General features: G+C 40.7%; 1 protein-coding gene across 6 annotated transcripts in view; it reads right to left on the bottom strand.

Moving 5' to 3' along the window:
- The window catches only part of foxp1b (forkhead box P1b), a 185,988-nt gene extending 170,329 nt beyond the window's left edge, over positions 1 to 15,659 (bottom strand). Inside the window, exons 1-2 of one of the 6 annotated variants that reach the window (XM_017479637.3) lie at positions 15,093 to 15,659; positions 8,154 to 8,232 (exon numbers count right to left, since the gene is read on the bottom strand). The gene's annotated coding sequence lies outside the window, so the exon portion shown is untranslated. The remainder of the gene's footprint in view (positions 1 to 8,153; positions 8,233 to 15,092) is intronic. The other 5 variants (XM_017479632.3, XM_017479631.3, XM_017479639.3 and 2 more) reach the window with 5 other exon arrangements.
- Positions 15,660 to 25,011: the final 9,352 nt, after the last annotated feature.

The raw sequence follows: 25,011 nt of genomic DNA, 5'->3' as shown, positions 1-25,011 counted from the left end.
CAATAATGCCAACAGAGATTGTGCTGGCAAAGTATTGTTGTCACAAAGAAGGAGTTCATTCAGTGTGGTGAAGGCTTTAACTTGCGGAACAAATATGTGGTGTTATACCGGTGTTCAATCAGAGCGATAAAAAAAATCGGGCCTTTTTCCGATGGGATTAGATCTAGATTGATCCAATAAACTCAAGTGATTTCTAACACTTAATAATAAACATTTCCCAATTCACTTCACCACGTGTTCTCGGGTTAAATTTTCACGTTTTAGAGTACTGAAAATCAGCTCACAACCGAAAAATCCTAAAATACAGAGGATTCAGGAAACATCCGACTTGCAGTAGATCTGCCATGAAAAGTCTGGTCTCAAACCCAGTTAGCAGTGCAAAGCCCACAAAACAATCCTCCCCAAATCTAGGTTTTCACTTCATATAAATCACATCGTTTCATAGCATTAGATGTTTGAAATGAACAACATGCACAAGGTGTACAGCGGACCAAGACACTGAATGAGGAGTCCGGTCCAGCAAACATCCCTCAAATGACCTCTTCTGCACAGTCCAATTATAAGAGTACTGTTTCCAGTGCGCACACATACACTTTCTCTTGACCTGCTAGTACGGAGGAAAAAAGGGCTGCACAAGAGCTGTGTGATTTAAAGGCCTTCCCTAAGACCTGCAGACAAGGTTACAGGGTCAGCACAGACATTAAAAGGTCAGTGTGTGGCCCACTCGGGGACAATTACTCGCGGTCGCGGCTAAGTGGACACTTGATTGAATACGACGGCGCTGGGAATGCCGCAGCCTCGCCGATACCAATTCCCAGAGCCATTTAGAATAAAAGGCCCTCGTGATAGCCCGCCTTTATGGCCCAAATTCATCTTCCTTTGCACTTTAGGAAGGATTTAAAATAGAAAAAAAAAAAAAACACATGATAGAGGGTTATTCTCCAGATGAAGCAGTGACGAACATTAGTGTCAAGTACTAACGCTGAGAAGCAAACACAAGGTGAGCAGGAGCGATGTTTTCTGGGATGAACATGGCAGTTAATCTCAGTGCCAGCTTGTTTTCTTCTCATGCTGCGCGTGTTAACAAGTGTTTCATATCTGACGCACTTCGTGGCAGGTTACAAGCTGCGACACAAATAAACGCGATAGAGAGATACTAGGCGTGTTACAGACTGGGTGTATCCAATAAACATAGGTAGATTCTTTTTTGAGACCAGCACACTGATGGTAACTTCAAAACCACAGACCAAACCGAACAGAAATATCTACTAATTACCACAATCACAATACACCACACCCAGCAATCTTCTAGCTGAAGATTTGTAGTAATGTTTTCCCATAGTGGAATAAATTCCACTATGTTTTTCCTGTATATTTAAGTGTGTATATATTATATGTATGTGTCTGTGTGTGTGTATATATATATATATATATATTAGTTGGTCTGCGGTCTGCTACTCATTACGTTACTTCTGTTCTGAAAACACGCTTCGGAGAGTAAATACTAAAGTTGTGTCCCAAATGACGTGCTGCACACTTACACTATGCACTGCGTACTCTACCGTCTAGTGTATGAATTTTAGAAAGGTAATATCATCTCAAATATAACACCAGTGTTTTTTTTTACAACCAGAAGTATAACCCACTTCCTAGTCGACGGCGCATGTCATACGCACGCTAAAATTAGCAGACACCAGAGTCACCGACAATGACTTTCTTCAGTGTACTGTTTGTCAACGTTACCTTTAATTCCCAACATGAATAAGAAACATGAGGAAGAAAGTCCTCTAAGGCACGGGGGCATTTTATATTAAACACCGTGGAGATCAAACAGTGCTGCACGAGGACAAAGTCATGTTCATATGCAAAATGCTCCACTGTGTGTAAGGGTCAGGGGAAACTGGTGAAGCTGCTTAAAGGGTTTAGTTTAACTGAAGTTTATTGTTATTATATTCTGTATTTGCGCGCTCGCAGTGTAAATTCTGTCGTCTATTATAGCGGAAGTGATGTATTAGTGACGAGGCCGCGGTGCTCCTCACGCGCAGTGTGGACACGCGATAGGAGTGTGAGTAAGATCTGTAATGTCTAATTAAAGCACGATGATCAAAAGTAATCACAAAGTAAAACAGTATGTCTAAAGGCAGCGCGTAACAGACCCACAAGGTGCAGTGAAACTGAGATTTCATTATTCATTCACGACTGTAGATTAATTCTGTGCTTTTTGTGCCTCCATAAAAATAATGCATACATACTATAAAATACATTTAATTTATAGTAATTATATAAATGTATTTTTGTTTATATTGTGTATGTAAGTATTTATTCATAATTTTTTATGGATGCACAAAAAGAATCAAATTAAATTACAGTCCTAAATTAATAATATATATTTTGATGTGTGTGTGTGTGTGTGTGTGTGTGTGTGTGTGTGTGTGTGTATTGGGCTCTTTTCTATTTTGGACAAACAGTTATGTAAAGTTTTACTCTGAATTTATATTTGTAACACTCAGTTTGTGAGTTTTATTTTAAATAAACAAAACAAAAAAAAAAATGGCACTGAAGGTTTGCCCCGCCGAACCGATTAATCGAAAAAATAATCGTTAGTTGCAGCCCTAATATAGATATAAAGTATGTATACAGTGCATCCGGAAAGTATTCACAGCGCTTCACATTTCTCATATTTTGTTATGTTACAGCCTTATTCCAAAATGGATTAAATTCATTATTCTCCTCAAAATTCTACAAACAATACCCCATAATGACAACGTGAAAGAAGTTTGTTTGAAATCTTTGCAAATTTATTAAAAAATAAAAAACAAAAAAAAGCACATGTACGTAAGTATTCACAGCCTTTGCTCAATACTTTGCTGAAGCACCTTTGGCACCGATTACAGCCTCAAGTCTTTTTGAGAATGATGCTACAAGCTGGCACACCTATTTAAAGAGAGGTAGCACAAAGTATTGACTAAAAGGGTGCCAATAATTGTTGTACACCTATATTTAATAACATAAATATTTTTGGATAAACCTGTGTTTTGTTTGCAATTGTTTGATATCCATAAGAAAAGAGTATTTTTGTTCTTTTTTTTTTTTTTTTTTTTTTAACAAATGATCAAAAGTTTCAACAATAAAGCCAATTTTTCACAGCCTTCTTGGCTCATATTTACCAAGGGCGCCAAAATTAGTGAAGTTTTCTTGGTCTCAAAAAAAATAAATAAATAAAACTACCTGCGTATATTGGAGAACACCCAGTCTGCAACACGGAAACATGCCTAGTATCTCTCTATCGCGTTTATTTGTGTCGCAGCTTGTACCCTGCCACGAAGTGCGTCAGATATGAAACACTTGTTAACACGCGCAGCATGAGAAGAAAACAAGCTGGCACTGAGATTAACTGCCATGTTCATCCCAGAAAACATCGCTCCTGCTCACCTTGTGTTTGCTTCTCAGCGTTAGTACTTGACACTAATGTTATATTATATTCTGTTGGGTCATTTCATCACCAAAAAAAATCGCCACAATAAAGGCTGCATGCTCCTCCCCTAATATTAATGTGCTGTGTATCAGGAAAAAAAAAACTCAAAGGAAAAAGAGTCATGATATGCAAAGTCAACTTATTTTTTGTGCAAAATGACAGGGTTGAAATGAAAACTGACATGTGTCTGTGTTTCCTGTACAATTGCTGCAAATATTTTCAGGAAACAAATGTCACATTAAAGAACTCTCAGTTTCTGACTCATTAATGAATTTACACTTTCTGCTGCTGACAGGGCAAACTTCGATTCTTACTGCCACATGAATACACTTTTTGTTGGTTACGCATTTCTTGGCTGCAGAAGGCAAATCCCCATTTGGTGCCACCTGAGCAGCCTGGTCCAGCAGCTGTGTGCTGGTAAAACAGGACACATGGCATAGTTCTCAAGACCTGAAGAGCAGTGCACAGCAGCAATGCCTGATCGGAAGGCAGAAAGAGGGATTTAGAGTGGAAAAAAAGGAGAAACTTCCTCTCCCTCACTCCTGGGTTTTCACTACGACAATACTGCTCAACCAATCAGAATGGGTTATGGGGTTTTGCTCAATGGCACTACAGATGCAGATGTGACTTACCTGTTGCCTGCCTTACCTCCTAGCTAGCATGTTGAGAGTACAGGATTTTAGAACGTTAACGAGGATTGATGTTGGAACCTATCTCGCTTTTATTCAATCGTCGCTTTAGATATGATCTTGAAACACTGAGCATCGTCTCCCACTTTAATAACATTGTCAATTTGGTACCAAAAAATATTAACCTGATACTAACTGAGAAAAGGGCTTAATATAAACCCCAAATAAACGCTGGTGAGACTGGCTAAAAGGTTCTCACCCGGTTGAAAATGCTTTGCTTAACGGTTTCTCGAGAGCTTTAATGGGGATTCTCACTTGTGCTTCATTTACATATCAGCTTTGTCACAAAATGTCCTTAGGAGAAATAAAATGAACCAAAAAAAGAGAGAGAGAGAGAGAGATGATATTTTTCTCAAACACACATAATTTACCACCGCACCACCTGGGAGATTACGGAATGATGTGTAAAAAAACACTTTCCCGTCTATTGTGCACCGGTTATTACCAAATTACTGCATTTTCAGGTGTTGGGTGCATAGCATCCCATCTCCAAATAGAGTTAAAACTGCGTGATCAAATGTATTCTTATCTTAACGTGTCATTACAGGATTAAAACATGCTCACACAATAAACATGTAGAGTTCAGGACTTGGCAAACTCGAATACTCCTTAACCCCATATTACTACATTTACAACCAAAATAATCGTTGGAATACAGTATAAAACACGTGGCCCACAGTGTACTTACAAATGCTAGCATCTCGGGGGGGAAACCCCACTACTGTACTAGTCTTCAAATACACTTAGACATTAGCGTATACGCGGACATCGGTCTGCGTGTAGTAAACGCGTATATTCGAACGAATTAGAATGAATGGCAGATCTGAGAACAGTTGTGAGACGATGTTGAAACTCAAGAGGGAACATGAGATCACAGGGGCGTTTCTGTGTCAGCAGAAAAAGTTGAGAGACTGGAGAAATCTCCCTTCCCTTTCCAGCTGATCTCACTGCAGTCTAGGAGATACTATAGAGATGACAACGAGATCGATTTTAAGATTTTTATTTTTCTTCATGATCATATGCATTGTAGAATTTCTGCTTGTACAACATGACCATTAAAGTGCATGGTCTTCCCCAAAAAGATGGTCGTTTTAAGGTCTGTATTCACACTCAAGAAAATATTCTGACATGCTCTTGAGTTAGGAAATGAGCTCTGTATTAAATGTGGTAGTTAAAGAATTAATTGAGTAGCTAAAAATGTTTTTATTGCACTGTGGATAATGTAACACTCATTTAAACTTTGTACGGTAGATCGCTGGTGTGTTCTGGGAAATACACAACATTTGGATGATGCTATACGATCTAGTTTGTTGCCTCACAGACAGCAATGCTGTATACAATGAAACCTCACCTAGCTTACCTAACACTCACTCATTCAGTTTCGGGATCTGCTTCATCCTGATAAGGGTTGTGGGGGAATCTTGGGAATACCGGGCATGAGGCGGGAATACAGCCTTAATGGGATGCCAGTAAACTGCAGGGCATCATGAACGCATACATTCACACTAAAGGATCATTTATCTTAAGCTATACACGCATATTTTAGGAGGTGGGAAGAAACTAGAGATGCTGGAGGAAAACATGCACTGAAACGTCACACAGACAGTAGCATGAGCTCAGGATCCAACCCGGAAACATGGAACTGTGAGTCGGTGAGGCAGCAATGCTACCTACTGTACCATCTCCCGGTCTTTAGCATACCCATCAAAATGAATGAATGCTACATTCTGAATAACCTCCCATTCAAACCACTACTACCTTGGGTCTTACTCATATTTCCCCTACGGATGGTAATGTCGATCAAGAAGCGGGAGTAGTTTGAGTGTGTTCGCCCTTATTTCCAAACATGAAAAGAATACATACGCAGCAGCAATGTAATTTCAAATATATATATACAATTTTGTGGCTGACTAAATCAAAACCGACACAAAAAGAAGTGTCTTGGTGCACTTGTATGTACGTGAGAAAGCAGAATGAATTTTTCATGAGGAAATAAATATGCACGTATGGCATTATTAGCACGTTTGTGTAGGCTAAGGAGGGTCTGAGCAACAGGCACTCAGTTGAGCCATCGCTTGCTGTTGGTGGTGGAACTATTCGCAAAGAAGTACGCTGTAATAGGGCTGCAACAACTAATCGATAAAACTGATCGTTAAAATAATCAACATCACGGATGAGTCGGGTCTGTGACGACACTGTGGATAACCCCAGTCAGTGACGTCACTTCACCGTGGTGAAAAACGCATTTCTAGGAGTAACGCACACCTGAGAGACAGCGAGGTCACAGAGTGAGCTTCTGAGGGAAAAGTGCACGATCCACGTCGTACAAAACGGGAGAATGTTTTATATTAAGCGCTTCAAACAAACTGGTGAGTGCATTAACGCGGCTCGTCGTGTCGGACGCCGCGACAGACGCGTGTGCGGTTTAATGTGTTCCACACGCGTTTTCTTCAGCGCAGGAATGACACTTTTACCTTTAGATGCTTATCTGTACACGATAGACGTTCACACCAGCATTTCCTTTTAACATAAAGTCTCCTCCTGAGAGCGCGCGCGTCTCCGTTAAACTTCACTGAACGAGCGTGAGTCCGCACATACGCGCCAATCGAACACCGCGCAATAGAAAGGAAGCGCAATAACTCGGACTAAAATATTCATTCTGATCAAATCTGTGAATCTGTGAATATGCTATATTTAGCGATATATAGAAACTAAAGTAATTGTGTTTTTTTATGAGAGCGGTAACTGTAATGGGGTTAGAACATGGAATTGTATAGAAATGTAAGAAGCGTCGTACATTTTCAGAATAAAGTAACGTTACTGTGTTCAGATGAGTGAACGTGTGCGTTACTGCAGAATTCAACCTCTCGCCAGCTAACACTTCATCAATGCTTTTGCTTTTCTTCTTTAGCATTATTAATATAGTGATTTAACTTCTGCTTTAAAGCTTGTGGGGTTATTTTTTGTTTTCAATATAATGTTAATATTGTTTAAAAAATCCGCACAGCATCCCCACATCGATACATTTAATACCTTTATCCCAGCCTTCCGTTTGCACGGTATTTGAAGGACAACATTGGGCAGAATGTGAAACAACATTTTTTATACAGAAAATAAAAACTGGCCTTTTAATCCCACTAATCGATTAACCGATTATCAAAATAATCGTTAGTTGCAGCCCTACTCAGGTGAGTGCCATCTGGGTGCACTTATTTCATGCTGGCGCAAGTCCCGTGGCAGCCCTGCCATGAAGCAGGGTGGAGGGTGTGGATGGAGAATAAATTGCATCATTTACTTAACACCCATTTACCAATGTGGCCATTAAAAAGCCATGACTATATAATTTGGTTACTTCAGCTGCTGGTTGCTGCCGTCAGCTAAATTGTACGCTGTGCGGGTCACACGACTGATAAAATGGAGGGCCAAGGCTTAAAACACACGTTTCCCAAGCGTGTTTTAACAAGCCTTGCACAAGAACAACACAGACCGCTAACATGACGAGACTACTAACTAAACAAGTCTTGAATATTGTAATTACAATGCCGAGCCCTCTTTAATCGTCGTGTGGCATTCAGGAAAGGTGCATTTGCTTGATCATTAGTTAGCAGTTCGAGGAGGAAAGAGGAAGATAAGGTGTGGGCAGTTCAATTACACAGGCACCAGACAAGCGCGCCCTAAACATGTTGTGAAAATGAAACTCCTGGCCAGTTCCTGTAAGATGCAATCGCTCCAAGTTCTGTGACAGGCTTGGAACTCATTTTCTTGCAGCTCAATCTTAATGTTTACACTTGGCCACTCTAAACATTTTCCATTTTCATCGCAGGTGAGTGGCACTGCCTGTGTGTTTTGTGTCATTTCGCTGTAATGCAGTGCCAGAAAAAAATGCGAGAAAAAGGCACCTGTGTAATGCAGAGCCCGTGTCGTGAACTCACTTATCAAAATGAGAACGGTGTGCTGTGGCCAGCAGAGATGACGCACAACCTGCTTACCTGTCAGAAAAGAGGCCTTCAGGCACAAGGGGAGAAGATCAAGATGGACCACTTCTTCCAAAGCCTCTGCCAGCAGACTCTGAAATAGCCAATATATTCCTATTACAATAGAACAAAGATTGAATCACTTTTTAATGTCACTTCATGAGCGTGGGGAGCGCTTCCTGCACTTGTGCATGCAATTAAGCCTGATTGAATCCCAGCTTCATTGTTTAATGAGGGCTAATTGTGCTAATCAAGCATCTCATATTAAGTCAATTTTAATTTGCGCTGAAGGGGCCGGAGGCCTAAACACAATACAAGACATCAGAGAAACACAAACTTTGCTTCAGCAAGCTGCAGGTAGCATACTGTGGTCTTGAAATGATCAGTTCAATCATGAGAGACGACTGGCACGACACAAATGCACAGAAGATCCTGGCTCAATGCAAAAGAAAACAAATGGTTTTCTTTAACGTCACTGTGAACTGAACAACTGATTACTCAACACTTCAGCTCACACTGTGTTTGTGCTCTTAATATGGATAGAATATACTCTAAATATATACTCCAATATCTTAGGATATTAGAGTGTGTGTATATATATGGTCCATCAGTTCATTAAAGCATTTCCCATGCTGCCGTGTCATTCGTTGTCAATTAACACTCACCGGCCCTGAAGCATCCTACAAAAGGTTTTAATGCCTACAAAACATTATTTATAAAAATGACTGTCAGGTTTGTACCTAGATCTGGCACTGGGTATTTTAGAAAATCAAAATCTTTCCAAAAACATCTCAAGTGGATCAAATGAATTAAATTCACTACAACAAAAACCTAAATGAAGATGAAAGAAAGGGTCTTAGCCAATTCATGCCAAAGAGTCTACCATTGTACTGAAAAGGGAAGGCAAAATAAAGAAAGTCCCCTCTGAAAGTATTGGAACAGCAAGGCCAATTCTTGGTGATATTTGCTATACACTGAAAACATTTGGGTTTGAGATCAAAAAAAAAAATGAATACGAGACAATAGATCAGAATTTCAGCTTTCGTTTCCTGATATTTACATCGAGATGTGGTGAACAACGTGGAACATGGCACCTTTTCTTTCCAGTGATAAAAATAAATAAATAAATAAATAAATAAATAAATAAATAAATAATCACTGACGGGTGTTTTCTTGTTGCCCAGGTGTGTCCTATTAGATTGACTGTTTAAACAATTAATAGCTCTGAATGTCTGCTCTTGGTTTGAGCCCTTGAATTCACCGGTGAAGACTGCGTTTGTTGCTAAAAATGATAAACCGACGTGAAGCTGTCTACGGGAGAAAAGCAAAGAAAGGATCTGCTCATAATCCAAAACATGCGAGCTCATTGGTCAAGCAGGGTGGAGGACGTGTCATGGCTTGGGCTCACACGGCTGCTTCTGGAATAGGCTCATTAATCATTCTGATGATCTTGATGATCAACATGCAGCAAGACAATGACCCAAAACACACTTCAAACATATCAAAGGACTTCATCAGGGGGGGAAAGTGGAAGGTTTTAGACTGGCCAGGTCAATCATTAGACCTTAACCCAATTGAACAGCATTTCACCTCCTGAAGAGGAGACTGAAGGGAGAAACCCCCTGAGACAAACAACAACTGAAAGAAGCTGCGGTACAAGCTTGAAAAGCATCACAAAAGAAGATCACAACAATGTGATGTCGTCAGTGGGTCAACAGCTTGATGCAGTTATTGCAAGCATGGGATATGCAACCAAACATTAAGTGTTATAGACTTTAATTTACTTCAAGACTTAGCCATTCCTATACTTTTGCTCACCTAAAACTTGCGTGGTGGTGTGCCGTGTTCTATGTTGTCTAACACGTCGACATGTAAATATCAGGAAGTGAAAACGGAAATTCTGATTTATCGTCTCATGTTCATCTTTTCATCTCAAACCCAAATGTCTTCAGTGGATAGCAAAAACAAGAGACTGTTTAGCAAATTCTCTCTCAGTAATTAGCTGATAAAATGTGCATGAGCTCACCCCAGCCATTCATTCAGTTTAACAAAAGAGCAGTATATCAACACTTGGAATAGCTAGCAAATGTACTGTATTAAAACATGTAAATAATGACGTAATCCCCGGCTATTTTTCTGACTGGATGTGGAGTTGTCATGGCACCACAATAAACAGTCTGAACCGTTTTGAGTCAGCCGGTGAGTGCTGAAGACCCAAACCACCTGGACGATGGCCCTCGCACTATTACAGCCAGCACAGAAACAAAACTGTTTCCACACACTATGTGCCGTGCCCTGCATGGATCCCTGGAGACCCTGTAAGCACCAAGCGGGCTGTGGCCCAAATCTGCACTAAGCACCCTTCATACAATCCCTTCCCTCAAAAGCTTGGTGCCAAAGCCAATTAGTTTTGTGATTAATTTAGTCATTAGCTTACTTTCAGCTGAGGGAAGGGGGGGGGGGAGCATGGTAAACTTGCAAGAGGAGCGTGTCTACACTAATTACAGCTTGTTTATTACAATGCCTCTGACAGGAGCATACGTTTATCAAATAAACAAGCAACAGCTAGTCAATTAAGAATATCCCAATTTCATCGGGGTTCAAAACGCCAAGCAGACCTGTTTCATGTATGACACCTAATATCATATAAACACACACACAAAAAAAAGATGAAAGAAAAACTCCTTCAGATAAAAATCCTTTGAATCGAGCCAAGATTCAGTTGCAGGGTAGAGAAGAAAAAAAAAAAAAAAAAAAAAAAAAAACAGTATTCTTGTGTACGCAATACTAATTACCACAAGGTCATTCATATACAAACTGGTTTACTAATTAAATGAGTGTGTGTGTGTATGTGGGGGGGGGGGACCACTACTCCCTCAGTGGGTACTTATACCACATATTCTTTTCACACATCCACGATACCAGAAACTAAAGCAACTCTAAAGGTGTTACTTTAATCACCTAGTCAACATTAACATCTTTGTCATTCTCTACACTCGCTGCGAGAGCTCGAGAAGCTCAAGAGCTCAGATCTCAGTGCTGACACTTTATTACACCCACTGCCATAGCGCTATTTCAAGAGTGAATATCAGAACATTTCATGATCAAAGCAGAGCAAGTTCTCCTGCACCATGGGATGATGGAGCAGCCAAGTCCTGCCTTGTTAAACCTCTTGTCTGGGTGGGGCTCTGACTCCACATCACTCCGAAGGAAAAAGGTGAAGAGGATTCTACAGACTCCGGTAATAAAGGTGTAACAAGGGGAGAAATAGGACTGAAGATTACACTTCGTTAATGTGCACATATAAGTTAATATGCGTTTTAAACTGTTGATCTACCGTGTGTCACGGCTCAAGAGTCTCAACATTTCCCTTGTTCGCTAAGTGATACTGTACTAAAAAAAAAAAAATATAGAGGCGAATCAACATACAGACATAGCTTCAACTCTGCAGTTCAAAAAAGTTCCTGACTTCATTAGATATTTGTGGAAATGTGCAAGAATCATGGGAAGCTGAAAAAACTCCTAAGCAAAATCTAAATTCAGGCTAAAGAAAAAACATCTCACAAACTGAATGAAACAAGTGCTCAGTTTTACAGGCCCTTTCCTGACCGGTCAAAACCAAACCACTGAGGAAGCATCAACAGCAAATCCTAATAAAATGGAGTGTGCCCACAAACCCTGCCAGTATGACACAGCAGTCTATGAACATGGCATATGAACATTTTTAGAAATCTTTTTTTTTTTTTTTTTTCCTTTGGAAAGTACTAGACAAAAGGCAAAGGAAGTTCCTGGAAAGGAAGGCAGGTTTCATGTAAGGACCTGGTGACCTCAGAGGGCAGAGATCGGAGGAAATTGATCCAGCACTCTGATCCCAGCTCAGCTGTCAGCTCCGCAGCTGGCACAAAGGCACCTGAAATAATCACACCATTCCAACCTCTAATCCAATCAGTCAGGCTCTGCGCTCCAAAAGTGAGACGCTGAGGATGAGCCGCAGCTCACGTATCAGGATATCGGACAGAACAGAGAAGCTGGCAAAGAGCGACCAGGGAGAAGGGGGGGGGGGGGGGGGGGGGTGCTTTCCTTGGTCCTGATAAAAATGAAGCACTGGAAACTGAGTCATGAGGTCATTCTTAAGTACAAAAAAAAATGCATTTAAGAGTAGAGATTATACATATACATTCACAGGTGTGGGACAAATTAAAGGAAAACCTGACAGCTTAAAGCAGTCTTTCTCAAAGTGTGCTCAGTGATTTATTATTTTTTTTTAACAGTGCTGGAAATCACAAACCAAACTTGGGATATTTGTGATGTCGTTCTTACAGTTATTAGCCTTTTGACTGGTCATTTGAACCGAATGGATCTCAACGCCAATAAATAAGGACAACTTGGACCTGAGGTGTCGGGTAGAAAGTCGAGGAAAATAAATCTCTATGGCTTGAATAAACAGACAAAATATTGCTGTACAAATTTAAACAATACCTTTTTGAAATTAATCTGCACTGATGGGCGTCCATAGAATTTATTTTACAGTGAAAATGCTTCCTGGCTGCAAGACGTTTGAGAACCCTTGTCTTAAAGGCAAGGCTTACTGCAAATCAATAAAGTTCTTCTGAAGGTTCACCTTTATACTATAATGATGGGAGCGGCCTCTTCCAGGATAACAATGTTCTCAACCTTAGAACATGTGCCGGGCTTCAGAGTCGCCAGATCACATGACTGAACATTTATGGGAGATTTTAGACTGACAAGATACTAATGATGCTCCACCACCACCATCATCATCAAGACTCCAACTGAGGGAATATTTGTTGGAAGAACTGTACACCGAGGTGCACAGAAGCCGTCCTGGTGGCTCGAGGAGGCCCAAAGCCTTACAATGACACATTCAGCTGTTTTTTTTTTTTCCTTTAATTTGTCACCTGTTAGATGACTTCAAAATTCCATGGATGTATGAGGACGCATCTGTCCAAGCCTGATGATGTCCAGTGTCTGTCCAATATGGCAGACCTGCTCAGTGTAGATTAGTTCAGTGTAAAAGACACACACACACACCGTAGACAAGAGCTGTACAGTAATCTCTCCTAATGCACCATCACTTACACAGTCAACCTTTAATTTACCGGCCTGGATTTCGCCTCCGATTTCAATTATTTGAGTCCTTAACACTGTACTATTATACAACGTCAATAACTACCGCTCGCCGCTTTGAAATATTTAACATCTCGCAAAAAAAAAAAAAAAGTCTGAACTTCAGGACTGGCAACATCTATAAGTGAAAACATTCCGCAGCTATTTGCAAAGCGAGGGCTGAGAAGCAGGAAAGAAAAAGTTCAGCCCAACACTTCAAACCTGGGTCAGGCAGCGTTTGCCAAGGTCCGTTTCTGCATAAGTGAGCACACAAACCCCCGGTGCCTGTTCAAATACTCGTTCTCTCTTTCTCGCTATCGCTCGCCATTCTTTCTGTAGAAGCTCATGACAACGGCCGCAGCAGCAATGTTTGATCTTCAGAGTTTTCCTTAATCTGGGTTGTCAAGGTTCGCCCGCTGAAGCCTGTTTACTTCAGCGAAAAAAAGGGGGGTTTTTCCCTCCTTTCGCCTTCTCTCTTTTTCACTTTTTTTCCCCTTCTTTAAAACAATGACTAATCCAAAGCACTAGTCCAAGCTGCTAGAGAGATCTTGTGTGTGTGCGTGTGTATATATATTTTTTTTTCTTTAACAAAACAGTGGCACTATATTTAAGATTTAATTTACTGTTTGCTTAAAAAAAAAAAAAAAAAAAAAAAGAACATTTATTTATTTACTCATTTTTATTCCGGGACTGAAGCAAAGGCCTGTTTACAGACACCTGAGTGGGACCAGGTGAGAAAATAAATATTATACTGCACAATAAATACAGGCTATTATATTATAAACATGTTTAGTAGCCTATATATTAACGTGTGCATTTAAAATATATATGTATACTTACAGAGTGTATAGATATACTGAAAAGGGAAATATGAAATAAACTACTTCTTTCATGTAATAAAACAGGTCTGGTCTTGGATATATTTTGAACGCTGCACTTTTCCACAGTGTACCAGCAAAAAAAATAAATAACACCACCACCAGCTGAAATGGAATAACTCATCCCTGAACTGTTATCAGACATCCTGTGAAGTGAAGCCCCTTCAACGCTAACATGTGTAAGAGGAATAAGCACGGGCTCCGACCGAAACCTCAGCTGCTGTGCTAGTTTGATTCAGTCCGGTGGAAGCCAGTCAACTTTCTCAGCACAGTCACGTCGAAGAGCAGACGACTGAGAGAGAGAGACTTTCGGGCTGCCAGGAGTAGTTTCGGGACTTGAACAAATCTGCCGTGTGTGTACGGAGAGACGGCTTGCTGAGCGGTACAAGTACAGATGAAATCAAAGCTGAAAGCGGACGAGGAGGAGAAGAAGAAGAAGAAGAAGAAAAGTGGTGCGCTTATTTCTGACTCGTCTGAACACGTGGGGAGTAAAAAAAGCACCGAGTGCTGCTGGAAATCATACAGTGGTGCTTAGAGAGAGCGTATTTTATTTACAACTCCCCGCGAAGACGCTTTTTTTTATATCTATATAAACAACAACAACAACAAAAGTGCTGCACGCGCTGTAAACGATAACGCGTTGCGACCTCGCTAGCTCCTGCGGCTAACTTCTGGGAGAAAAGAAAAAAACAACAAGAGAAAGAGAAAAAAGTCACGCTAGCCGCCTCGTCTCGAAAAATAACGCGTTTCCAATTCACAATAACGCCATTTTTAATGTAACACCTGACCGTCATCCGGCGTCGCTTAGAACGCCGTACATGTTTGTTTGTTTGTTTGCTTGTTTGTTTGTTTGTTCGCCGCAACAGACAACAGCCAAGCACACACACAAAGCCAAACGTAAAAAGTAAAACATTGCACAGAAATGAAGTAGACATTGTGAGGAACTTACCGTGATTTGGACGGGTTGTTGTTGTTTTTTTTTTAATGCTGAAATTTGCTTCTCGGCGGTTTGAACTCTTCGCGTGAGCTTGTGTTTGGGCAGAGCGCGTGCGATAAATCGCACTGTAAACACTAACAATATTACTCTCGCGTGGGTCTGACCGGAAAGCGGCGTGTTGAAGCAGTACTTTCAGTTAGGAACGCGGGATCCTTCCGACGGGTTTTTTTTTTTTTTTTTTTACACTTTTAACGTGCCGAGAGAGAGAAAGAGAGAGAGAGAAGGGGGAAACATCGCGGATTTAGATGTTGTTGTTTTTTGATGTTCCCAGTCCGTGACGTCATATCCACCTGCTTGAGTAAACACCGCTCAGCGCGCGACGCACAGCTCACAATCAAGTCCATGTCATTCAGCGAAGCAGAACTTTGCGCGCGACATTCGTAGGCTGCTTCTTAGTGTTTGTAGTAAATAAAGAAGTACGACTTCTTCTCCTGTCTTTCTTTAAAGTAAAATCGTCCAGGTGGATCACTGTAAGAGGAGCGCGTCTAGCCATCCTCTCCCGGTTTTCTCGACTTTCTGCAGAGAAACACGACAGGTTCGGAGGGTAAAAAGTTCAGAAGGACTAGCCCATGTGCTAGAACAAAAAAAAAAAAAAGTATGAAAATTCAAGCTCTTCCATCTGCCTAAATAGCTACCGGTTTTATTTGTCATGTTCCTCAATGGATAAATTTGGTGATTATTTGGTGTGTTTACTGTTGCATTAGTGTCTGTGTGTGTTTTCTGTTCATTACATTCATGCACGGTCCATTATATTAGTTTCATTCTTACTCGATGAACAAAGTGCTCAAACGTGCAGGAAAAAGAAAGAAAACCACCACAGAAAAGGAATCCGTGCATTTCTCTGATTCCCTGGCTGGAATGGATGTCAGCTGAGCCTACACCTAGGATAAATCTAATAAATCAGTCATTACAACAATTGAATAAAACAGTGAGGTATGGTCGTATGGGGGTTCTGTAATTCACAAGTCGGTAGTTAGTGATAGTCAGATCAATATTTAATCCCGAGTACACAGGAAAAGATTTAGAAAAGGAGGCACACGCATGTGGATGAATGTATTTAGCACGGTGGTGAGCTACTGTACTACAGAGACATGACTGAGTTTTATGAGTACAGAGCGCCACCGTGTGGCTGAATAGAACTAGTTCTGATGTTAGGCGATAGATTATGATGTCCATTCATTCATCCATCCAGGATTGGCACCCTGACCAGGGTGTAACCCCCGCCTTGTGCCCGATGCTCCCTGGGATAGGTTCCAGGTTCCCCGTGAGCCTGAAGCATAAGCGGTATAGAAGACGGGTGGATCGATCCATCCGTTCATTTTCTATATCGTTTATCCTAAACGGGGAGACTGGAGCCTATCCCGGGAGACTCGGGGGCACAAGGCGGGAACATCCCGGACAGGGTGCCAACACATCACAGGGCACAATCGCGCACACCCATTCACATGCTACGGACAACTTAGAGATGCCAATCAGCCTGTCTTTGGTCTGGGGAGGAAACCAGAGTACCCGGAGGACACTCCTGATTATGATGTCATTGTGTATAATACATACACATATAGAGAGTGAATTCAAATACATAGGGGCAGAATATCCGTCTTGTGGAAAATCCCACAACTGAAATCCTGACCTGTCTACATGGTGAAGGGAAAATGCTTATACCGCATTCGAAAGAAGCATGGCTTACCCTTTTGTCAAAATGACCCAAGACAATTGTTAATGACATGTTTTGAAAATTAAGGACAGATTTGGACACTTCCTTTCATTGGTTCAGGCTCTAAATTTAATTTAATGGTGTTTAAAGCAATACTTACTAGTAGCTTACATATTCATGGCACCAGTAGGCCTAAATCAAATTTCAATAACAGACTGAAACAATTCTTCTCGAAATTCATCAACAGATTCTAATACTGTATGAACACAGTAACTGACTCGCAGAGCACAATCTCACACACACTCACACACCCATTCACACACTACAGACGATTTAGAGTTGCCAGTCTGCTGACTGGCACGTCTTTGGACTGGGGGAGGAAACCCCTGAAGCACAGGGAGAACATACAAACTATACACGCACAAGAAATTGAACCCCCAACCCTGGAGGTGAGACGCAAACATGCTAACCTCTAAGCCACTGAATAGCAGCATAACACAGGATGTAAAAAAATATAATAATAATTAGACAAAGTAAAAATCTCTGTATACTCACTAGCAGGCCTATGCAACTTTCTATATTTCCAAATCTACTTTCATTTCCTCCTTATTGAGGCCTTTTATAAAAAAAAATAATAATAATAATAATAAAAACACCATGTAAGGCACCTAAGATCCATCAACGCATCATTTAATCATAGTTGTGGGGTGTTTCATGAATACATCCAATATATCCTTACACTTCTCCTTTATATGCTTATCGCATTTTAAGAATGTCCCAATTAATCTGAAGCATAAAAATCAAGATAAATCATGTCAGAATCTTTTCTACCTTTATTGTGAAATTTGAACCTATTAATTAAAGTGAAAAACAACAAGAATCATTTTAGGCAGAAAAAAAAAACGTTCAGAATAAAAAATGTACGGTAACCTGGTTGCATAAGTGTACACGCCCCTAAACTAATACTTAGTTGAAGCAGGTTTAGATTTTATCACGGCATTCAATCTTTTTGGGTAAGAGTCAATCCTTTTGGCACGTTTTGACTTCGCAGTATTTTGCCATTCGTCCTTGAAAAGCATTCGAACTCTGCCAAATTGGCTGGGCATCCCCTGTGCACAGCCCTCTTCAGGTCAACACGGACTTTTGATTGGATTCGGGTCTGGACTCTGGCGGGGCCATTCCAAAACCTTGAACTTGTTTTGGTGAAGCCGTTCCTCTGTTGGTCTGGAGGTTTGCTTTGGGTCGTTGTCATGCTGAAAAGTTTCATTCCTCTTCATAAGTGTTTTAGCAGCAGCCTTAAACTTTTGTGGCAATACTGACTGGGTATTTGGAGCTATTCATCATTACCTCCATCCTGATTAAAGCCCCAGTTCCAGCTGAAGAAAAACAGCTCCAAAGTACGATACTGCCACAAACATGCTTCCCCGTGGGGATGGTGTTCTTCTGGTGATGTGCTGTGTTGTTTTTTTGTGCCAAACATATTACTTGATATCATTGCCAAAAAGTTTTCCTGTGGTCTTATCAGACCATAACACATTATTCCACATGGTTTTGTGAGATTGGATGTATTTTTATAAAAAAAAATTTGTTAAAACAGGTTTCCGTCTTGCCACCCTATCCCATAGCCCAGAGATATGAAGAATTCGTGAGATTGTTGTCACATGTAGCGAGAAACCAGTGCTTGTCAGACATGGCTGCAATTCTTTTAATGTTGCTGTAGGCCTCTTGGCAGCATCCCTGACCAGTTCGCTCATAAATTTTAGAGGGACGTCCCGTCTTAATAGTTTCGCCGTCGTGCCATATTTTAACAGGGGTGTGTAGACTTTTTATATCTACTGCGCATATACAGCGGGGTCCAAAAGTCTGAGCGCACTAAGTGAAAGTGTCTCGATTTTGCATTATCTTCTAATTGAATGAGTACTTGGAACGTCCCCTTTTTGTTTTAATGACAGCATGCACACCAGCAGGCATGGATTCCACAGGTTCGTGCAAAACCTCATGATCCATTTCAGATCGAATCCATCGGAGTGCCGTCTGATCACATGCTCCAGTAGAAGAGATTAGACATGAGGAAAATCTGACCTTTTGTACAAAGTAGTTAACATGATCAATTTCACAAATTTGCTTAACCTAGAAGTAGTGCAGAGTCTTGGATATTAAATATTGAAGATACTGAACGTTTACTTTCTTTGTTTTGATTATTAAATCAATATTAAACCTTCTATTTCCTATTTTAAATGAAAGGGGGGAAAAAAACATATTTTCAATGTGGTCTCAGACTTTCAGACCTCACTGTATGTGCACTGCAGTTATAATAGAGTTTATATACATATACATATATATATTTTAATAGACGTAATAAATGGAACAATAGTAGGATACAAATTGCACTAAAAGGTACAGTATCGTAACCTGTAGTGTATTTGTTATTATGGTTATTATAGTACACATTCCTTAACATCTCTGAATGTACTTTTTACATGAAAAGGATCAAAATGGCAAAATCTCTCAGGAGATTAAGTATCTTATATGTCTATAAAACGGATTACAACTCATAACTCATAAATACATCATGCTGTATTGTAATATGAGAGTACACGAGGTAGATTTCACTGTCATTTACACACACTTGACACGATTATAAATATGTGTATTCTTTCACAGTTTTCTCTCAGTTTAGGACGTGGGGTCTGAGATTTTGGGTCTTCTTATTGTTATATCCGGTGTCTCTGGTGAAAGCAGATGATGCACTCAACATAATGGCATCTCTGTTTACTGTGCCTACAATAGACCTAACGCTATTAGGACTGAACTATTTTAGTTCGTGTATATTTTTAGGACATGTTGCTTAAACGGAGCGTTTCGGCCGCAGCCACAAGCATTTCCCTGGGGCTGAGGTCAGAGATCTGACTTGGCTATTCAAACATTCCTAATAATCTCAGTAATGCAAGATTAAAATCAATCTGACTGCATAATTAAAAATGGCACAAGAAAACAAAACAGTTTTTGTGTAATGCTAATAAAAGCAGTCTGGTTCTGGACTAGTCCTTTCTAATGCACTATTATTTTGGTAGAACTTAAATTCCTCATGAGTGCAGCGAGATGCAGCTGCACTTTAGTTATAATGATGCAGATATAAGCTACTGTGTGTGTGAGTGTGTGTGTGTGTGTGTGTGTGTGTGTGTGTGTGTGTGTGTGTGCGCGTAGAAAACCGACAGCCGAGGATGTAAAGTTTCACCAATTAAACAGCTAAACAGCTAAAAGGTAGTATTTTTTTTATGGTGGTGATAGAGTTGTGAGAAGATTTCCCCTATGACGTATTTAGTAATTACAGTGAAACTAAACAGGAAAGATATATATATATATATATATATATATATATATATATATATATATGGTTCCCTTCTGAGTCCGGTTCCACTCAAGGTTTCTTCCTCAGATCATCTCAGGGAGTTTTCCCTCACCACCGTCGCCACCGGCTCGCTCAATAGGGATAAATTCACACACTTAAAATCCATATCCTGTGTTTATATGTTTCTGTAAAGCTGCTCTGAGACAATGTCCATCGTTAAAAGCGCTACACAAATCAAACTGAATTGAAATATATGTAGTTATGAGAGTGAGGAATGTAAGTCTGCAGGCTGCTGAGTTCTGGGAGATGAAGAGGTTATGAGATGAGGAGGCCTGGGCACTAGCTATCATTCTAGTTCATCCCAAAGGTGTTCAGTGCAGTTGAGATCAGGGCTCTGCACAGGCAACTTGAGTTTCTCCACATTAACCATGGCAAACCATGTCTTTATAGATTTCGTTTTGTGCACAGGGGCATTGTCATGCTGGAACATGTTCGGACCTCTTGATTCCAGTGAAGGCATAAAAGACTTTCAGCATACAAAGACAATTGTGTGCTTCTAACTTTGTGCTAACAGTTTCAGGAAGAACCTCATATGGATGTTATGGACAGGTGTCCACATACTTTTGGCTATATAAGCGTATGTCAGTATAAAACACTGTCTGTGTGTGTGTGTGTGTGTGTGTGTGTGTGTGTGTGTGTGTGTTGTCTGTTAAATAAGACGGTGTGTAGGCTATCTGTTATTATTTCTGTCATGGACATTCATACAATTTTTGAATAAAGTTTTTATTTTCCTCCGAGACTGTAGAAGATTTGAATTTAATTTTGTGAGTATCTTGACTGACCACTAGATGGGGACAAAATATAACAGACAAAGAAGAGGGGGGAAAAAACATTCATGAGGCTTGATTTTTAGTGTTTTCTCGATAGACTGACTAGTGGCAGATCATACAGAGCATAAATAGAAATAACAGCATGGGAATTAATTAAACATACACCCACACATCCCACTCCTTCCAAACACACACCCACACCCACACACACACACACACACACACACAGAGTGTTACATCTCTTGATGTTATGATGTTGGTGTGTGGTGTGTCACTAGCATTTAAGCCCCCTTTTTTTTCTTTCTTAAAATACAGTGGAAATGGACCAGAACTTTAGTTTAAGTCAGAAATGATCAAACTAAGCGACAATACAAGTTAAGATAATACATGTTAGTGATATCTTTTTCATGTTGTTTGTTGGAATTTCTCTTTTAAAAAATCCCACATTATTCATTCTAATTCATATAATTTCACAACAACGACTATTAATTATCCAGTAACTACAATGAAACCTATAAGAAAGATACGTCATCATTAGCGTGAAGCGTCACGATATAAAAGTCATAGGGGTTTAGGCTTTAAACAATTTGCCAGATATATATCACTGTAAACTGTTGGTGTCTGTTGTTGGTAAATAGACCGTTTTAATCAGTAATATTGCATATATGCTGATCGGATCACGTTTTAGAAAGCATTTATACAAATGTGATAAAACGTACAAAACCTAGAACAGTCATAAACATAGATAACAAAGATTTAAAGTTGTATATGATTGTCCTTGACCTGAAGCAGACTTCCCCATTTGAATATCCTCACATTATGTATGAAATTCCCCCATTGTGCTGTCCCTACATGTCAGTTACTCTACAGTAGCCTTTTTGCAGAAGTATCACTAACTCTCCCCATACATAAACAATTGCATTTGTGCCTTCATTCGTTCATATTTAAAAGTGGATTATAGCACAATCCACTTTAAATGTAAATGACACTGATGAGCCATAAGATTTCAACCACTGACAGGTGAAACGAATGATATTGATTATCTCCTTACAATGGCGCCTGTCAAAGAGTGGGATATATTAGGGAAGCGTAAGGATCTGAGCAGCTTAGACAAGGGTCAAGTTGGGATGGCTGGACGACGGGGTCAGAGCGTCTCCAAAACAGCAGGTCTTGTGGGGTGTTCCCGGTTTGAAGTAATTAGCACCTACTAAAAGTGGTCCAAGCAAGGACAACCAGTGAACTGGCGACTGGGTCACGGGCACCCAAGGCTCAGTGATGCGTGTGGGGCGTGAAGGCTAGCCTGTCTGGTCCAATCACACAGAAGAGCTACTACAGCACAAATTGCTGAAGAGTAGCTGCAGACCGGTCAGAGTGCCCATGCTGACCCCGTTTACCGCCGGAAGCGCCGACAATGGGCACGTGAGCATCAGAACTGCATCATGGAGCAATGAAAGAAGGTGGGCTGGTCTGAGCAATCATGTTTTCTTTTACATCATGTGGATCGCAGGGTGTGTGTACGTCATGTCCCTGGGGAAGAGATGGTACCAGGATGCACTATGGGAAGAAAGCAAGCTGCCGGAGGCAGCATCATGCTCTGGGTAATGTTCTGCTGGGAGCCATACCACCTGTCTAAACGTTGTTGCAGACCAAGTACAACCCTTCATAGCAACAGTATTCTCTAATAGCAGTGGCCTCTTTCAGCAGGATGCTGCGCATTGCCACACTGCGAAAATTGATCAGGAATGGTTTGAGGAACATGACAAAGAGTTCAAGGTGTTGACTTGGCCTTTCAATTCCACAGATCTCAATATGATCGAGCGTCTGTGAGATGTGTCGGACAAACAAGTCCAATCCACGAAGACCCCACCTCACAATTTACAGGACTTAAAGGATCTCGGTGCCAGATATCACAACACACCTTCAGAGGTCTTATGGAGTCCATGCCTCGAAGGATCAGAGCTGTTTTGGCAGCACAAGGGGTCCTACACAATATTTGCAGGTGGATTTAATGTTATGGCTGATCGGTGCATGATATCTCTTAAAAAAAAAAAAAAAAAGGATGATATTTTTGTTGTCTAGCCTCTTTTTATCCCAGCACTAGAAATGATTGTGAACAACACTTGTAATTTTGCAAGCAAGTATTTCGACTGGAAAAATAGCCTGGCTCTTAAGTGTCCTGTTCATTCACTTGAATTGAATTCGATGTGATTTCTGCTCTCTAGAATTGCAGTGGTGCACTTCTGTTTGACAGACCAACTCAAACACACTTCAACATTAAATACACTATGACAATAAATATGATCTTCCAGAGATTTAGTGCTTTTTTTTTTTCTTCGTTCTTTCATCTACTGAAAGTGAGGATTTGCTTTGAAGTTCATTGCTGATAGTAAGTGCATTGAGTGGCATAGACATGCGGGTCCAGTGTTTATTTCACAAGATGCAGCAACTGAAATTTACCAAGTGTCATTATAACTACAATAAGCATCATATGTCATGGTCAGATGAGACCAAACTTTTTGGTCCCGTACACCATTAACATATTTAGAGATAAAAGGGAACCGCATACAAAAAAAAAGCACCTAATACCCACTGTAAAATTTGGACAGTGGATCATTGATGCTTTGGAGCTGTTTCGTTGATTGTGGATCGAGGACTCTTATGAAGACTGATGGTATCATGAATTCTGTTAAGTACCAAGATATTTCAACCTGGTTGTTCAGATTTGGCCAAGGATATGTATAAACAATATATGCATTACAAGCATACTTCCAGATCAGCTTAAGTGGAAGCCCAGATACTGTACCTCCTGTGTGATCCATCCAAATCACACACTTCAGCAGGTTTGTTCATTGTAAGGCTGGCTTGTGTCCATCAGACATAGACTGCCTCTTCTGCTTTGGGCACAGTCACAAAGGGACTGTTCAAGTCACTGTGTACTTTTTTCATTACTTCCATCTCTAGAATTTGAGCACTCATCCATATGCCTTTCTGCCATCAGCGCCACTTGTTAAACCGACTTCTTTGGTTTCTCAGGGTAGTCTAACTGGCTCTTGGGCAACAGATTGTTGGCCACCACCATGGCTTCTCCAGTCAGCAGAGCCACATGCTGAGGCCATTCCCTCAAACATATCAATGCCTTGATATATTCCTGTGGTGTCATTCTGGCAAGAGAGGCGAAGCTCACTGCCAGAGGCATAAAGGAGGAGGAAGGGCTGGTTACGCTCCTAAGTGTATGTGTATATGCACTTTATTAGGAATACCTGCACAACTGTTCATTCTTGCAATCATCTACTCAGCCAATTGTGTGGCAGCAGCATAAAAGCATGCAGATATGGGCCAGCAGCTTTGGGTAATGTTCACATCATCCATTAAATTAGGAAAAAAAAAAAGATTTTGACTCTGATTTTGACTGTGGTATGATTGTTGATACCAGATGGGCTGGTTTGAGTATTTCTGTAACTGCTGATCTCCTGGGATCTCCAACACTCTAGAGTTTACACAGAACGGCGCAATAAAGAAAAAACCTCCACTGAGCAGCAGTTCTGCAGACAGAAGAGCCTTGTTGAAGAGAGAGGTCAATAGAGAATGGCAGGACTGGTTCGAGCTGACAGAAAGGCTGCAGTAACTCAGATAACCACTCTGTACTGTTGTGGTGAGTAGTGAAGCATCTCAGAATGCACGACACACTGAACCTTGAGGCAGATGGGCTACAACAGCAGAAGACCACATCAGGTTCTACTTCTGTCAGGCAAGAACAGAAAGATGAGGCGGAATTGGGCACAGGCTCAACAAAACTGGTCAGTTGAAGACTGGAAAAATGTCGCCTGGTCTGATGAATTTTGATTTCTGCTCAGACACATGGATGATAGGGTAAAAATGTGGCACCAACAGCATGAATCCATGGATCCAACCTGCCTTGTGTCAACAGTACAGGCTGGTGGAGGAGGTTTAATGGTGTGCCTGTCTATACCAGTCAATCATTGCTTGAATGCCACAGCCTATTTGAGTATTGTAGACCATGTGCATCCCTTCATG

This window comes from Ictalurus punctatus, chromosome 11, assembly GCF_001660625.3.
Source record: "Ictalurus punctatus breed USDA103 chromosome 11, Coco_2.0, whole genome shotgun sequence".
Lineage (NCBI taxonomy): Eukaryota > Metazoa > Chordata > Actinopteri > Siluriformes > Ictaluridae > Ictalurus > Ictalurus punctatus.
The sequence above is the reverse complement of the archived record's forward strand: the minus strand, read 5'-3'. Positions and strand labels throughout refer to the sequence as shown.